Here is a 16,670-nt window from a genome sequence, read left to right as displayed (position 1 = left end):
GGATGCTGGGCTCGATGGACCCTTGGTCTTTTCCCAGTATGGCATTACTTATGTACTTATATGTATGGAGATACAAAAAATAAAAATTGGGCCACATAAATAGCCCAATTCACTAAAGAAATATTTAATCATCACAAGCGTGAAAATGGCTTTTAGTTATTGAACACACGTCAAATAGTGACTGACTTACAGCATAGCAGTAGTCAATAATTTGAGTTTTACATAGTCTGAGCCCAAGCATGGGTATCAGAAGAGCAGATATCACACAACAGTGGTCTTCATCATAAAGCATATGGGGACAGACTAAAGATCTCAATATGTATACTTTGGAAGAAAGGTGGGAGAGGGGAGATATGATAGAGACATTTAGATACCTATATGGCATAAATGCACAGGAGGCAAGTCTCATTTGAAAGAAAGCTTTGGAACAAGGGGGCATAGGATGAAGGTGAAAGGGGATAGACTTAGAAGTAACCTGAGGAAATGCTACTTGACAGAAAGGGTGTTGAATTAATGGAATGGCCTTCCAGTGGAAGTAGTAGAGATGAAAACAGTATTTGAATTTAAAAGAGCTTGGGACAAGTACATAGGATCTCTAAGGGAGTGGTAGGGAGAGTAAATGACATGGATGGACAGACTGGATAGGCCATGTCGTCTTTATCTGCCTACATTTTTCTCTGTTTCTGTGTGTGAAATTCTTCCCATGACAAATGCTTAAATTTGTGCTGTACAAACAAAATTCCTTGGACAGATTCAACCAGCAGGGAAACAAAAAGGAGATCAGCAACGCCTTTGTCTCTCTTTAGCACCCTTGAGTGTCCAGATGGTTTCTCTCATTATTTGGGTAGGTGTGTTGGTCATAGGCACATAAAAGAAAAAAGAATCTATAAATGGAGCCTTAAGTTGTGCACGCTAATTTGGCTGCATGGCCAAATTGCACGCACAACTTGATTAACAAGCCAATCAATGCTGATAATTAGTACTTAAAAAAACAATTAGTGACACTAATTGGCTTTAATTAGAATACATGTGCACAACTTTCTAGGCATGTTCTTTAATATGGTATGTATAAATTCTAATGTACACAGCTGAAAAAGGGACATGACCATGGATGTGGAGTAGCCGAGTCATGGACATTTCAAAAAACTATGCGCACTATTACAGAATACACCCGATCTGCGCCTAAGTTAGGTGCAGGTATTTAGCCTTGGTTTTAGGTGGCCTAAATGGGTGCGCATACATTTTAGTCACAAGAACAGCCGCTAAGTATATTCTATAAACAATGCCTAACTTTAGGCATAGTTTATAGAATCGAGCTAAGGATGTGGGTTTTTTGTGCCAATTTTTAAAGCACCAGGTATAGAATTTGGCCCAGAGGATATTTCCTAAAAATTAAAAAAAAAACCCCAGAGGACATATCTGAAGAAGTCCAAAAGGAGGACATATCTTCTTAAAAGAAGATGTATGGTAACCCGATCAACTACTACTACTACTACTATTTAGCATTTCTATAGCGCTACAAGGCGTACGCAGCGCTGCACAAACATAGAAGAAAGACAGTCCCTGCTCAAAGAGCTTACAATCTAATAGATATCTTTTTTAAAATATACAAATAGAGAAGCTATCTGGATAATAACCATCTTCTTAATTCATTAAGGGGGGGGGGTATCAATGTGGGTTACCTTTAAGATGGGTTATTTTACCTCAAGTTGTGCTATTGTTCATCTTAATGGTAGCCCACATTCATAACTTCCCCCCTAAACATCCACATATTATCTGGATAAAAAGGGGCCAGTTAGGGGAGGAGCAGAGGTGGCACTGACACTTATCTGCAGAGGGACAATATTCAGCTGTTTTCCAGAGAAGCTACTTACTAGATTTAGGTCTAAGCCTAAATCCATCCTGAGTTCTAGTGCAATTACTACTCAGCATCTATATTCAGCACCACTAATTATATGGACAGCAGCCTTGAATAAACAGATTATATGATGTACCAGTGCCAGCACCAGCACTTAATGTAGTCTGCTGAAAAATCAGCCAATATTTATTGGTTTTGTATTCAGACTTCCATTCAGTCAAAGGTCCTCCAAAACCAAAGTTACCACAGGAAAATACAACTAATATGATCTTGCTAAATTGCCATGATGCTTTCTCCTCTGAAGGGACTCTTGCTGGACCAGGTCTGCATGATAAGGGGTGAAGTTCCCTTGGTTCAGGGCAGTCCAATTCACACACCAGAGCTCTATAGAATATTTATTTTATCCTGGTCTCTCCCTCTGTTTACCCAGCACATGCATACTCTTCGCCAAGGGAGCAGGTTCTCTCTGGGGCAAAAGGATTTCCCTTCAAGGCCCAGACATACATTTCAGAGATAGATATGGAATACTCCAACAAACTTTCTTGAAAACTTGTGCAACACACTTAGTGCTTTGAGACAGTGTGTGTGCCACCAGGTCTTTGATGCCTTAACCCAGAACATGAGGGGAAGAACAAGAAAGTAGAGTAACCCCAATAGAGACACAAGCGCAGAGCATTGACCAATGGGGAACAAGGTAAGGTGAAGATTGAGGTCCAGCAGCACTACAGCAGGATCAAGAAGCATCTAATGAGACAAATAGAGTCCATGAGAAGCAGGTAGTCAAAGCATCAGTTGACACCCAGTAGTGCAGATCAAGCTCTGACAGAGAAACCAGGCAGTTGCTGGATTTATACAGGATTTCGGACAAGAACAAGATGGCCTCTGGCAGGAAGCAGCCATTATGGTGTGAACAGACTTTTCCAACCTACCTAGTGAATCGCACTTACACCAACTGGTGGCTGACAGCACAGTGAGAGCAAGTTCTTCTGGAAATATACAGGAAGTGTTTGCTCTTGCATTTTGATACCTGCATGACGCTGGCTGGATAGGGCATTAGGAGCAAAGCGGCAAGATCCCACCACCCAGAAGAACATCTCAATGCTGGATAGGTGGGAGAAGGCTGTGGGAACTAATGACTCATAGAAAGGAAAAGATGATAAGGAATGGAAGTGAGAGAAGGGTTTGATACTGGGACTGGGGGCTAATATCAGGTTAGGGCTGGTAGAAGAGGGTTTTGTTGGCAGATGGTAAAGGGTAATAGAAGGGGGCTGATGCTGGGGGCAGGTGGAAAAAATTAGGGATGATGTTTTTTTCCTGGGAGAAGTGTGTGTGTGTGTGTGGGGGGGAGCGATGCTGATGCTTGGGTAGGGATAAGGGAAGGTGGGACTAGAAAAAAGGACTGGCCCTGAAAAATTGTGCTTAGGGTCATTAAAATAGAGTCACACTAAAAAATAAAAAGCATGATGCATCAATAAACTTTTATTTTTTGACCCTAAGAAAGCATCTAATTTCCTCAGAAATAAACCCGCTAAAATTCAGAACAATAAATGCCTGGAATCAGAAGCCCTATTTAAAAAACATGCCCATATCAGAACAAGTGTAAATGTGCATTAGATAGGAGAATTTCCACCTTATAATTGAAAGAGAAAAACGCCTAGATTTCAACCCAAATCGGGAGGTAGACGTTTATCTCACAAAAACGAATAAATTGGTATAATGGAAAGCCGATTTTGGACGTTTTCAACTGCACTCCATCGCGGAAGCGTACAAAGTTGACGGGGGCGTGTCGGAGGCGTGGCAAAGGTGGAACTGGGGCGTGGTTATCGGCCGAGGAGAGATGGGCGCCTTTCGCCGATAATGGAAAAAAAGTATGCGTTCGTAGCTAGAATTTAGGGCACTTTTCCTGGACCCTGTTTTTTCACGAATAAGGTCCCAAAAAGTGCCCTAAATGACCAGATTACCACCAGAGGGAATCGGGGATGACCTCCCCTGACTCCCCCAATGGTCACTAACCCCCTCCCACCACAAAAAATGATGTTTCACAACTTTTTATTTTCACCCTCAAATGTCATACCCACCTCCCTGGCAGCAGTATGCAGGTCCCTGGAGCAGTTGTTAGGGGGTGCAGTGGACTTCAGGCAGGTGGACCCAGGCCCATCCCCCCCCACCTGTTACAATTGTGCTGCTTAATGCTTAGTCGTCCAACCCCCCCAAACCCACTGTACCCACATGTAGGTGCCCCCCTTCACCCCTTAGGGCTATAGTAATGGTGTAGACTTGTGGGCAGTGGGTTTTGAGGGGGATTTGGGGGGCTCAACACCCAAGGGAAGGGTGCTATGCACCTTGGAGCTCTTTTACCTTTTTTTTTGTTTTTGTAAAGTGCCCCCTAGGGTGCCCGGTTGGTGTCCTGGCATGTGAGGGGGACCAGTGCACTACGACTCCTGGCCCCTCCCACGAACAAATGCCTTGCATTTATTCGTTTTTGAGCTGGGCACTTTCATTTTCCATTATCACTGAAAAACAAAAACGCCCAGCTCACAAATTGTCGAATAAAACATGGACGTCTATTTTTTTTTCGAAAATACGGTTCGGTCCGCCCCTTCACGGACCCGTTCTCGGAGATAGTCGCCCATGGAGATAGACGTTTTCGTTCAATTATGCCCCTCTTTGTATGCTATTTAGGATTATTCTAGGAGTCTATTATATATATACTAGTAAAAAAAGGCCCGTTTTTGGAGCCAATGAAACGGGCGCTAGCAAGGCTTTCCTCTGGCCCCCCCACCCAACGCACCTTCGTCGTCAGTGACGCCATTGCGCCGCCCTGGCCGCCGTCGATGTGAGTGAATTGCTCCGCCCTCAACGTCATAACGTTTGACGCGAGGGCGGGGCCCCGAGACTGTGCTTTTCGTGGCTTCAGAGCTTCGAACTTACGAACCTTGGCTTCAGTGACGTCAGACAATAGAACGTTGAGGGTGAGTTTTATATATATAGATTACCTCTTTAAAATAGTCACATTATTGAGAATTTTTATACACATCTTAGAGTAACATCCCTTTCCATGTAATTCAGCTGAAGCACCAGAACCAAACTTTCCTTTTCTTTTCATTTATCTAAATAAGACAATTCTTTTTTAGAATTGTGTTAAAGTCAGTTTTTTTTCCTGACTCGATTCCTTTGTTGCCAGCTCTTGTGTTCAGTTCTACAGGTCAATTCCAGTAGCTGTTCTATCTGAATCAGTGAGAACAATCTATCCAACTGAACAGTGATCCAGAATGCAGAATTAGAATTGCAGTTCTTCAGTGCATTAAGATTAAACTCACACCCACAGACTGTGTAATAGAAAATGCTCAGATCTTCAGATTTTTCCTAAGTTTCTTTCTCTTCAGTATAGAGAGTTGCATGGGTACAGAAATCTAATGCATCCCTGCTGCAATCTAACCCGTCCCCACCCATCCCCGCAAGAATTTAACCCATCCCCACAAAAACTTTATATAAGTACATAAGTAATGCCATACTGGGAAAAGACCAAGGGTCCATCGAGCCCAGCATCCTGTCCACGACAGCGGCCAATCCAGGCCAAGGGCACCTGGCAAGCTTCCCAAACGTACAAACATTCTATACATGTTATTGTCCTTTAGGAAACCGTCCAACCCCTTTTTAAACTCTGCTAAGCTAACCGCCTTCACCACTTTCTCCGGCAACGAATTCCAGAGTTTAATTACACGTTGGGTGAAGAAAAATTTTCTCCGATTTGTTTTAAATTTACTACACTATAGTTTCATCGCATGCCCCCTAGTCCTAGTATTTTTGGAAAGCGTGAACAGACGCGTCACATCCACCTGTTTCGCTCCACTCATTATTTTATATACCTCTATCATGTCTCCCCTCAGCCGTCTCTTCTCCAAGCTGTATAGCCCTAGCCTCCTTAGTCTTTCTTCATAGGGAAGTCGTCCCATCCCCGCTATCATTTTAGTCGCCCTTCGCTGCACCTTTTCCAATTCTACTATATCTTTCTTGAGATGCGGAGACCAGAATTGAACACAATACTCAAGGTGTGGTCGCACCATGGAGCGATACAACGGCATTATAACATCCTCACACCTGTTTTCCATACCTTTCCTGATAATACCCAACATTCTATTCGCTTTCTTAGCCGCAGCAGCACACTGAGCAGAAGGTTTCAGTGTGTTATCGACGACGACACCCAGATTCCTTTCTTGGTCCGTAACTCCTAACGTGGAACCTTGCATGACGTAGCTATAATTCGGGTTCTTTTTTCCCACATGCATCACCTTGCACTTGCTCATCTAAAAAAAAAAAAAGCCACAGCACTGCAAGCAAGGAAGGAAGGAACGGAAGTTGGAACACTCTGGTGCACACATATAAGACTTGTCTATGATTCGCTGGCACTGTGTATTGAGAGGTTGCCACATGCATGCGCTGGTAGGTCAGGTGACCTCTGATGCTCATGCTTGTGTCAGAGCTGAGGCCTGCGCATCATGCCAGGAAAAGAGAGGATTAATGGAAGACTTTCCGCATCTGCGCTGTTAAAGCAAGGAGGAGGAGAAGGCGGCACTTAAAGAACTTGGTACTTGGTAGATGAGATGCTGGCGAAGGTGAAGCTTACACTTCTATGGGAGCCCTGCAGGAACTGCTTCTGTACTCACGGGAACCCCACAGGAACTGCTTTCATTCCCTCAGAACTGCTTCCGTCCCCACAGGAATCTCAAAGCCCACGGTATTCCCGCAGATTCCATGGGATTCCTGCAAACCCCGTTCCCATGCAGGTCTCTACTTCAGTATGGTGACCATGGGGGATTTCCTGAGGCAGACATTGTGCGTAATGTACTTTTTGTGATAACATGCACATTGCTCCAACAATTCTTAGATGTGGACTCATACAATTTTATTGCATAACCTGCTAATAGCCGTTTTATCATGCTCATTAAATTTTTACTGAATCATAAGCTAAAAAAGTTCAATCTGAGTTTCATCCTTAGGCCCCTTAAAGTATGGCATTGTGTATCATGTATATATTTGTAAGCTCATTTAACTCATGCATTCATTAGAATTTTATTTTTTTTTTAATGGATTTTGAATTACATCATTACCACAGTGATGGTAGAATCACTCCAATTTTTTTCCAACTCTTTTGGTCATGAAGGCTAACATGGCCACATGTGAGGGAAGGTAGAAAAGGTTCAAGGCTAATGTAGATCATATTTGAACAAACGAAATAAACAATGTAGAATATGGCAGATGATTTAAAATCAAAGTTAGGCCTAAACATGTGCAAGAGTCACTTTAAGGTATGCAAATGTCCATGTTGATTCATTACAGTCAGAAAACCATTATTAGCTAATGAATAAATTTATGCAATAACTAGCAATTTTAAAATGCTTCAGTTGCAACTTTTATGTACATGAAATTTCTGAATATGCAGTTTTCTGTGCTACTTATGTCTTTAAGTGAGTGATAATAAGATTAAAGGAACCTTTCTTAATATGACACTAATGCACATTTTATGAGGCGCATTTCACTTATGACAATCTCCTGTAAATAATGTATTACTTTTTTTCCCAAACTCTAAATTGGATTTTTATATCAGTCCTGTGGGAGCAAGTAGGATTACGTGCTGTAAATAGTAACAATTCATTTTATATGTGAGAGCTACTGGAACCTCTGGAATACATAAGGAGTCTATGAAGTACTGGAAAGACTACAGACTACAGACATTTTTTCAAATCTTCCCCATAAACCAGCAGGAAATCTCAAATCAGGAAGATGTCCTATAATTTTGCACTGCATAAGCCCCTTCCAACAAGACTGTGTGCTAATTATGCAGTCCTAAGATATTAGGTATCAATATATATTTTAACCACAATGATTAAAATCTTCTCAGTTTTCATTCCACAGTAGTGAAATTCACCTTAGTACATAAGTATTGCCATACTGGGACAGACCAAAGGTCCATCAAGCCCAGCATCCTGTTTCCAACAGTGGCCAATCCAGGTCACAAATACCTGGCAAGATCCCCAAAAAAGTTCAAAACATTTTTTTGCTGCTTATCCCAGAAATAGTGGATTTTCCCTGAGTCCAATTTAATAATGGTCTATGGACTTTACCTTCAGGAAGCCGTCCAAACCTTTTTAAAACTCTGCTAAGCTAACTGCCTTTACCACATTTTCTGGCAACAAATTCCAGAGTTGAATTACACATTGAGTGAAGAAAAATTTTCTCGGATTCATTTTAAATTTACTACATTGTAGCTTCATCGCATGCCCCCTAGTCCTAGTATTTTGGGAAAGAGTAAACAAACGATTCATGTCTACCCGTTCCACTTCACTCATTATTTCATAGACCTCTATCATATCTCCCCTCAGCCATCTTTTCTCCAACCTGAAGAGCCCCAGCCGCTTCAGACTTTCCTCATAGGGAAGTCATTTCATCCCCTTTATCATGTTCGTGTCCCTTATCTGCACCTTTTCTAATTCCACTATCATCTTTGAGATGCGGCGACCAAAATTGAACACAATATTCAAGGTGCGGTCGTACCATGGAGCGATACAAAGGCATTATAACGTCCTCATTTTTGTTTTCTATTCCTTTCCTAATAATACCTAACATTCTATTTGCATTCTTAGCCGCTTCAGCACACTGAGCAGAAGGTTTCAATGTGTCATCAACGACGACACCTAGGTCCCTTTCTTGGTCTGTGACTGCTAACGTGGAACCTTGTATGACGTAGCTATAATTCGGGTTCCTCTTTCCCACATGCATCACTTTGCACTTGCTCATATTAAATGTCATCTGCCATTTAGACGCCCAGTCTCCCAGTCTCGTAAGGTCCTCTTGTAATTTTTCACAATCCTCCCATGATTTATCGACTTTGAATAACTTTGTGTCATCTGCAAATTTAATTACCTCACTAGTTACTCCTATCTCTAGGTCATTTATAAATATGTTAAAAAGCAGCGATCTCAACGCAGACCCCTGGTGAACCACACTAACTACACTTCTCCATTGAGAATACTGACCATTTAACCCTACTCTGTCTTTTAACCAGTTTTTAATCCTCAATAGAACACTACCTCCTATCCCATGACTCTCCAATTTCCTCTGGCGTCTTTCATGAAGTACTTTGTCAAAAGCCTTTTGAAAATTCACATACACAATATCTACTGGCTCACCTTTATCCACATGTTTGTTCACCCCTACAAAGAAATGTAGAGGATTGGTGAGGCAAGATTTCCCTTCACTAAATCCATGTTGGCTTTGTCTCATTAATCCATGCTTATGAGGATGCTCTGTAATTTTGTTCTTTATAATAATTTGTACCATTTTGCCTAGCACTGACGTCAGCCTTACCAGTCTATAATTTCCCAGATCACCTCTGTAATCTTTTTAAAAAATTGGCATTACAATGGTCTCCCATATTACTAACAATAGTTCTGCAAGTTCATTTTCCTATGTCGTTGGTACCCACGTGTACCAAGACAGCCAGCTCTTCCCCAGCACTATCTAAATAGCATGAGTTAGTGGTAAAATAACACATCTTCCTTGTATCTCCATAGCACATACACAGATTCACTCAATCACAATGTTGGCCAAGTGAATACGGTGTCCTTTAGATGATTTTCAGTTCTCAAGACAGATAGAAATGTTGCAATAAGAGGCTCACCTCCAGGCTCATGATCTGCAACCTCATTCAATACTAGGCATGCAGAAAATGATTGCTATGCTAGAATATGACTACGAAGACTTGAACAATCACAACAGATGAAATCATCTGTGCATTTTGGGGCTTGCGGAAGGCACCACGTCACACCTTCTGCAAGTTCCAACACTTGAGTTATATGCATAATCTTTAGTGTAGAATGTGCCATCATGGGCACTACATACATGAAACTCTATGCACCCACATGGATGTGGGGTTAAAGAAGAACCAGTGGCCAGCACAACAGTTATTTATTTTATTTTAACATTTTTACCCCATATTTTCCAACTAGTGTAGGTTCAATGTGGCTTACAGTTAAGATTATATTGGAAGTGTAACAGAGCATATGGGACTGCTTTGGTAGTGTTACAAGCCATTTAGGATCGGGCATGGGTAATGGTAACGTTATATAGGAAGCATTACAGCGCAGTTTAGAATTATATTGGGAGTATTGCAGAGCATTTTAGGATCGGGCGTAGGCGTTGTTCAGTTAGTGCTTCTAGACTGAGGTGTGTAAGCCGGTGTTATACTCAGCTACGAGGGTTCGTGGAAGAAGAGTTTCCTGAAGAGGTGGGCTTTCAGGAGTTTTTCAAAGATTAGGTAGTTGTGCATTTTAAGTCCTTCAGTAGTGTGTTACAGGCTCTGGTGCATAGATATGTGAAGTTGGTTGCAAATGTTGATTTTGCATTTTATATCTTGACATTTGGGGAAATGAAGGGTGCGATAGGTTCTTGTGCCCTTGATTGCGTTGCGTAATGGTAGATCTATAAAAGATTGATCATGTACTCTGGTGCGATGCCAAAGATTATTCTGTAGAACATAGCTTGAAAGTTATTTGGACTTTGATAGGAAGCCAGTGTAGGCTTTGGAGTAGTGGCTTCACACTATAAAATCGTTCTTTTCCTGAATATTAATCTTGCAGCTGTATTTTGTGCTGTTTGTTCTTTAAATCCTGCATAGGTTCCGTTGCAATAGTCTGACTGGATGAGGACCATGGATTGGACTAGTGTGGGGAATACTTCACTGGGGAAATAGTTTTTTAATGTCATCAAGATCCTACCTAAACCTACACTACCCAAATTGCAAAGGACTGAAATACAAAACAACTTACGCAGCCAGCTTCTCCTACATAAGCGCACAACTATGGAATGGGCTCCCAAAAGCTGAGAAAACAATCCACGACTACTTGAACTTCAGGAAATCACTAAAAACCAACCTCTTCAAAAAGGCCTACCCCAATGATCCCACGTAACCCTTTTCACCTACCAACACAGCATGACTATGATCGCACAGGACAACACGCAATCTTCATCCATTTCGACCCTCCACTTATACCTCATACGATCACTATACAACTTTGTATTTGTTATCCACCGACTGGGCAAACGCCTTTGACGGTACTATGTAAGCCACATTGAGCCTGCAAATAGGTGGGAAAATGTGGGGTACAAATGCAATAGATAAATAAATAAATAATATGTTTCAGTTTCCACATTGTGTAGAACATTTTATTTTCGGAGTATTTGAGACCTGATTGTCAAAGGTTAAGTATCTGTCTATGGTGACTCCTAGAATTTTTAGTTTATCTGTTACTGGGAGGGGTATTCCCATAACATTGATGGAATGGATCCTAAGGAGCTTAGACGAGATTGGGTGGCAAAGCCGGTGGCGGAAGACGGCGATGGTGCTGGGCAGACTTATACGGTCTGTGCCAGAGCCGATGGTGGGAGGCGGGACTGGTGGTTTGGAGGTGGGGATAGTGCTGGGCAGACTTATACGGTCTGTGCCCGGAAAAGGATAGGTACAAATCAAGGTAAGGTATACACAAAAAGTAGCACATGTGAGTTTATCTTGTTGGGCAGACTGGATGGACCGTGCAGGTCTTTTTCTGCCGTCACCTACTATGTTACTATGTTACTATATATAGAGTAGCAACATTCAGTCCTCTGTATATAACTTACACACAAAAAAATTAGGCTCATGGAATAGCAGGTCTAACCTCTGCATATGAGCAGCAGTGCAATCACTGTTTATATGTATTTTCAGTGTCACCCTTTGAAAGACCAGCCCTGCTGGATATGTTCTGTTTGTAGTGGTGCTTAACTTTATGTATTGTGTGCAGAAAATCAGACCCATAGACTTAATGGGGTAATTTGCAAAGCTGAAATTGTGTAGGTACTTTGGTTTTGAAAATGTGCAATGCCTTCAAGTGAAAAGTGTGCACATAGCTTTAAATTTATCTCCTAAATAGGGTAATAATGATTAATCCAGCCTGCCTGTACTTAAAATATTATTATTTGCAAGGTATATAATAGCATTCAAATTACACGTGAAACAACTACAGACATGGGACAGCAGTATAACAGCCGACAATTAGATTTGAAGCTGGGAACATATAACAGCTTTTTTTCCCATCACAAAGAACATTTATACACTGCTGTTGATACATTTCTTTCTTATATACGTGGGCAACAGAGGAAATTAAAATATAGCCTAGCCTGCAACTTTTACTTCTTTGTGTTCTGCAAGCAGGTCTGGCTGTTAATGATAAGCCAGCAAATTACAGGTGTTTTTGTATTCTAGCCATTGTGCAGACATTGAGCGGAATCAAATCATTTGTACCAAGTCTACATTTGAATGAATAATATACGGTAGCCGTTGGTATTTTACAGTTGTTTTATTTTATTGGGAAAGGTTGTACAATGTGTATCGTATTGGACATGCAGATAAACATAGAATATCATGGCAGATAAAGACTGTAAGACCCCCCCCCCCCCCCCCCAAGTCAGCCTAATTTGTTTCCTGGTACAGCGCAATAGACTTCAGTAGGTCTCAGATTTCCCCTTCACTTTTTTGAAACTAGGGACCCAGTGCTTATCCTGGAATCTGTTCAACTCTGTGAATATTTATGTCTTCTTATTTTTATTTTTACATATATGGGTCTACTTGTACCTGTTTGGTCTTTCTAAAATGTTAATTATTATCGATGTAGCTGTGGGTTGGAGGGGCTTTCTTTTTGCATATGTGAGAGTGTGTTTCCTCAACTACTGGGCTGCCTCCTTCCATATATAGTAACATAGTAAGTAACGGCAGATAAAGTCCTAAATGGTCCATCCAGTCTGCCCAACAGTCACATTCATTATCATTTCAAGACTTAAATCAACAATGAATATGATATTATATACTTTATAATATATGGTCTTTCTTTGGTGTTTCTAGGACATAGACCATAGAAGTCCGCCCGGCTCTGTCCTTATGTTCCAAATACTGGAGTTGTTGTCAAAGCCCATTCCAGCCTATCCAAATCTGTCTTATTGGTTGTGGGACAGACTGTAGAAGTCTGCCCGGCAGTGTCCTCACATTTCAAACCACTAGAATTTCTGTCAAAGCTCTCTCCAGCCCACCATAAACCGGATCATCATTTGCGGGACATCAACCGTATAAGGCAGCCCAGCACCGGCCTTAGTTGATGCAGCCAGAGTCACTATCTAAGCACCACTTGACATGCAAACACATATGCAACCCTTCAAGTTTTTTTTTTTAATATCATTCATTTTCTAATTAGATATCCTCTGTGTTTATCCCATGCCTGTTTGAATTCCGCCGCAGTTTTTATTTTCCACCATCTCCCTCGGGATGTCATTCCAGGCATCCACCACTCTCTCTGTGAAAAAGAATTTTCTGACATTACTCCTAAGTCTGAAACAACAAAGAGAGCGGAAGAAAACCAAAATAGAGCAGATAAAAACCACAGAGAGTAAGAGCACCAAAAAATTTTATTAGGACCCTACACGGTCTGTGTTTCGGCCAACCGGCCTTCTTCAGGGGTCTTCAAATTGACATATACAGATGTGCCTCCAGAACTCTCATGGAGTGAAATGCATTAACGCTGGGGCTGTCCGAAATCGAAAGTGGCGTAAATGCTAATAATAAAAAAATATATATATATTTGTTTCTATATCTTTGATATTTAATATATCTTCCCGAAGCAGCGAGCTCCAGTGAAACAAGACGCTCTTGTAGAAGATTTGGTTGGTGAAGACTTTGATAAACAGTGACCGAAGAAATGTTTTGTTTATAACTTCAAACACAATGATCGAGATTGAGCAATAGTGAGTGGATGGGGAACACCATGACATTTCATTAAAAAAGAGAAAAAAAGAAGAAAGAAAAATAAATTTCCTCTTTCCAGATAAGTCTAGTGGTGCACCCCTTGGGGGGGGGTTAAAGATAGCCTTTTTTTGCTCACTTGCTGTGGTCAAAGATTGCAGTTTTTCCTTTTTCTATTTACTTGAGAATTTTCTCTCACAGTTGTTCATTTCCTTTAGATGGAAGCGATTTTTTTGAGGAACCAATGATTTTTTTCTGTAATGAGAGTTTTTTTTTTTGCATTGGTTCATTTTTTACCCTTCTCAGTAATAATATAAGGACCGATGATAAAAATTTGCTCCAAATATAGTTGAGACACATCCGTTATGGGAGCAAGGATTCTTTAAAGAATTGTCTAACTAGGAAGCTCTGAGGTCTCTGGTTTTGATATTATTTACTTTATAAATGGACTGTGAGATAAATAGCTCAACTAACAAACTGGTTTTTGGATTAGTAGCATGGACATTTTATGCCATAAATTAGCTGGCAAGAGTCATAATCAGTTTTGGAATGTAGTACAAATTCCTTCTGTATATAAGCTATCCATAATTTTTCCTCTCGAAAAGCAAACTTACAAAAAACACCATGAGTACATGGAGAGTGCCCTAAACTATGTGTACTACTACTGCTCACATTTCCTCCCTTATTCAATAAACAACCCCCCAGGTTCCTACCCCTAAAGAAAGAAAACCTGGGTCTTTTATCTAATCCCGGATATAAAGACAATATAGACCAATGTTTTTGGATGATCCTCTGACTCTGTGATGATTGTGCATAATAAGGTAGCACACAAGTCAATGAGATTCCTGATCCCTACATGATTTTTGTAAAAGCTAGCTTCTATGAACGTTACCAAAACTTTTACAAGCTTTCCTAAGAACTTTACTAGGGTAACCATGCTGACTAACATGCTCATTTTCCATCTTGAGTAGAGAGGTGTGGTAGCCATGTTAGTCCACTTTTAAAGGTAATCAATAGAAATAAAACATGGAAAAGAAAATAAGATGATACCTTTTTTATTGGACATAACTTAATACATTTCTTGATTAGCTTTCGAAGGTTGCCCTTCTTCGTCAGATCGGAAATAAGCAAATGTTGGTAGATGACAGTATATATGAGCGAAACATCAAAGCATTTCAGTGACAGTTTATATGCATGGAGACAGGCAATGAGTGAAAACATCAAATCTTTTCAATAACAGTCTAACAGGATGGGGGTGGATAGGTGAGAGTCAGGGAGACAGGAGAGCACTGCAATTTACAAATCAATACAATTTAATGCTTTGTAATGGGCTAGAAAACCCAGATCTTTGTTAAGTTCTGTCTGGTGGGTGTCAAAATATTTAATCATTTTGACTTCAAAGGTCTTACGTTCCTGTATTGTTTTAAAGTTACCTTTCAGGATTCTTACTATGAAATCACTGGTACAGTGTTCTGGTTTTGTAAAGTGCTGTCCCACAGGCGTGACATCTTTGTTTGTACTGGCATTTTTCATATGTTGTCTATGTAAATTAAATCTCTTCTTTAACATCTGACTTGTTTCTCCAATGTAGCAGCCTTCATCACACTTTTTACACTGAATGATATATACCACATTGGAAGATGAACATGTGAAAGATTCCTTCATGTTGAATATTTTTCCTTTGTGAATGATCTTGGGGTCCTGTGAGATATTTTGGCATAATTTGCAGCTTGATATATTGCAAGGATGTGTGTCATTCTTTTCTTTTTGAGTCTGTGTTGGGAGCTTACTTCTAATTAGCTTGTGTTTTAAGTTGGGTGGCTGTCGGAAAGCCAGCAATGGTGGGGATGGGAATATCTCTTTCAGTAATTCATCCTCCTGGAGTAGAGGCTGCAGATCTCTTACGATTTTTCTTAATTTTTCCAGCTCTGGGTTGTATGTCACTATAAGGAGGATTCTGTCTATGGCTTTTTTTTCTTTCTACTGTAGCAGAATTTCCCCAAAATAATCTCCAAGAATATTGCCTCCTCCCTCAAAACACCCAGGGAAAATCTACTACAGGAGAAGTGGACAGAGGCAAGATTTGTGCAGCTGCTAGGCCCCGGTTTGAATGTCTGTGCCTAGTTATTGCTCCTACAGTTGGAAGATTGAGGTAGTTAGGCATCAAAGTCCTAATCAGCCAAGTGAGTGTAAGTGGCCAAGGAAGAAAGAAGGAGGAAGAATTAAAGGGGATTCTAGATAGGGGATGGGAGAGGCAGACTTTTCAGAGCTTGTAGGGGAGAAACAAGGAGAGAATATTGGGGATAAAGAGGGGGAGTTGTTGCAGGGCAGGACATGGGGCTATGGTATAATGGGAGGAAAAGATCTGGGTTTAAAAGAAAGGGGAGAGAGCTAGTGGGAGTTGGGGGGAGATAAATTGCACTCCTCTATCCTTACTATTCCTTAAACCCCTCACCCCCAAAATTAAATAATCAAAATATACCTATGACATCTATTTCAATGCTCTTTGCAGAGATGTCTATGATATGCAAATCATTTGCTTTAAATCACTAATAGCAGATCAATAGTTTCCAAACTTGGTCTGGGACCCCCCCCCCCCCAAAAAAAAAAAAAAGTCAGGATTTTACAGTATGCATAATATTTATGAGGCAGATTTTCAAGACTACCTCCATTGCATGCACATTTCTGTCATGCATATTCAGTGTGGATATGCATGACAGATGGTGGGGGTGATGATGCCCTTGTAAAAGACTCTAGAGATACCTCATTTAGAATAGTGTATACAATTCTGGAGACCGCACCTACAAAAAAATATAAACAGGATGGAGTCGGTCCAGAGGGTGACTACTAATATGGTCACTGGTCTTCGTCATAAAGCATATGGGGACAGAATTAAATATGTATACTGTGATAAAACCCTGGAGTCAGCACTCAGACCTCCAGGCTGCTGCGAGTACTCCCAGCTGAGCAATTTCTCTAACTCCA

Source organism: Microcaecilia unicolor, chromosome 3 (assembly GCF_901765095.1).
Source record: "Microcaecilia unicolor chromosome 3, aMicUni1.1, whole genome shotgun sequence".
NCBI classification, from domain to species: Eukaryota; Metazoa; Chordata; class Amphibia; order Gymnophiona; family Siphonopidae; genus Microcaecilia; species Microcaecilia unicolor.
The sequence above is the reverse complement of the archived record's forward strand: the minus strand, read 5'-3'. Positions refer to the sequence as shown.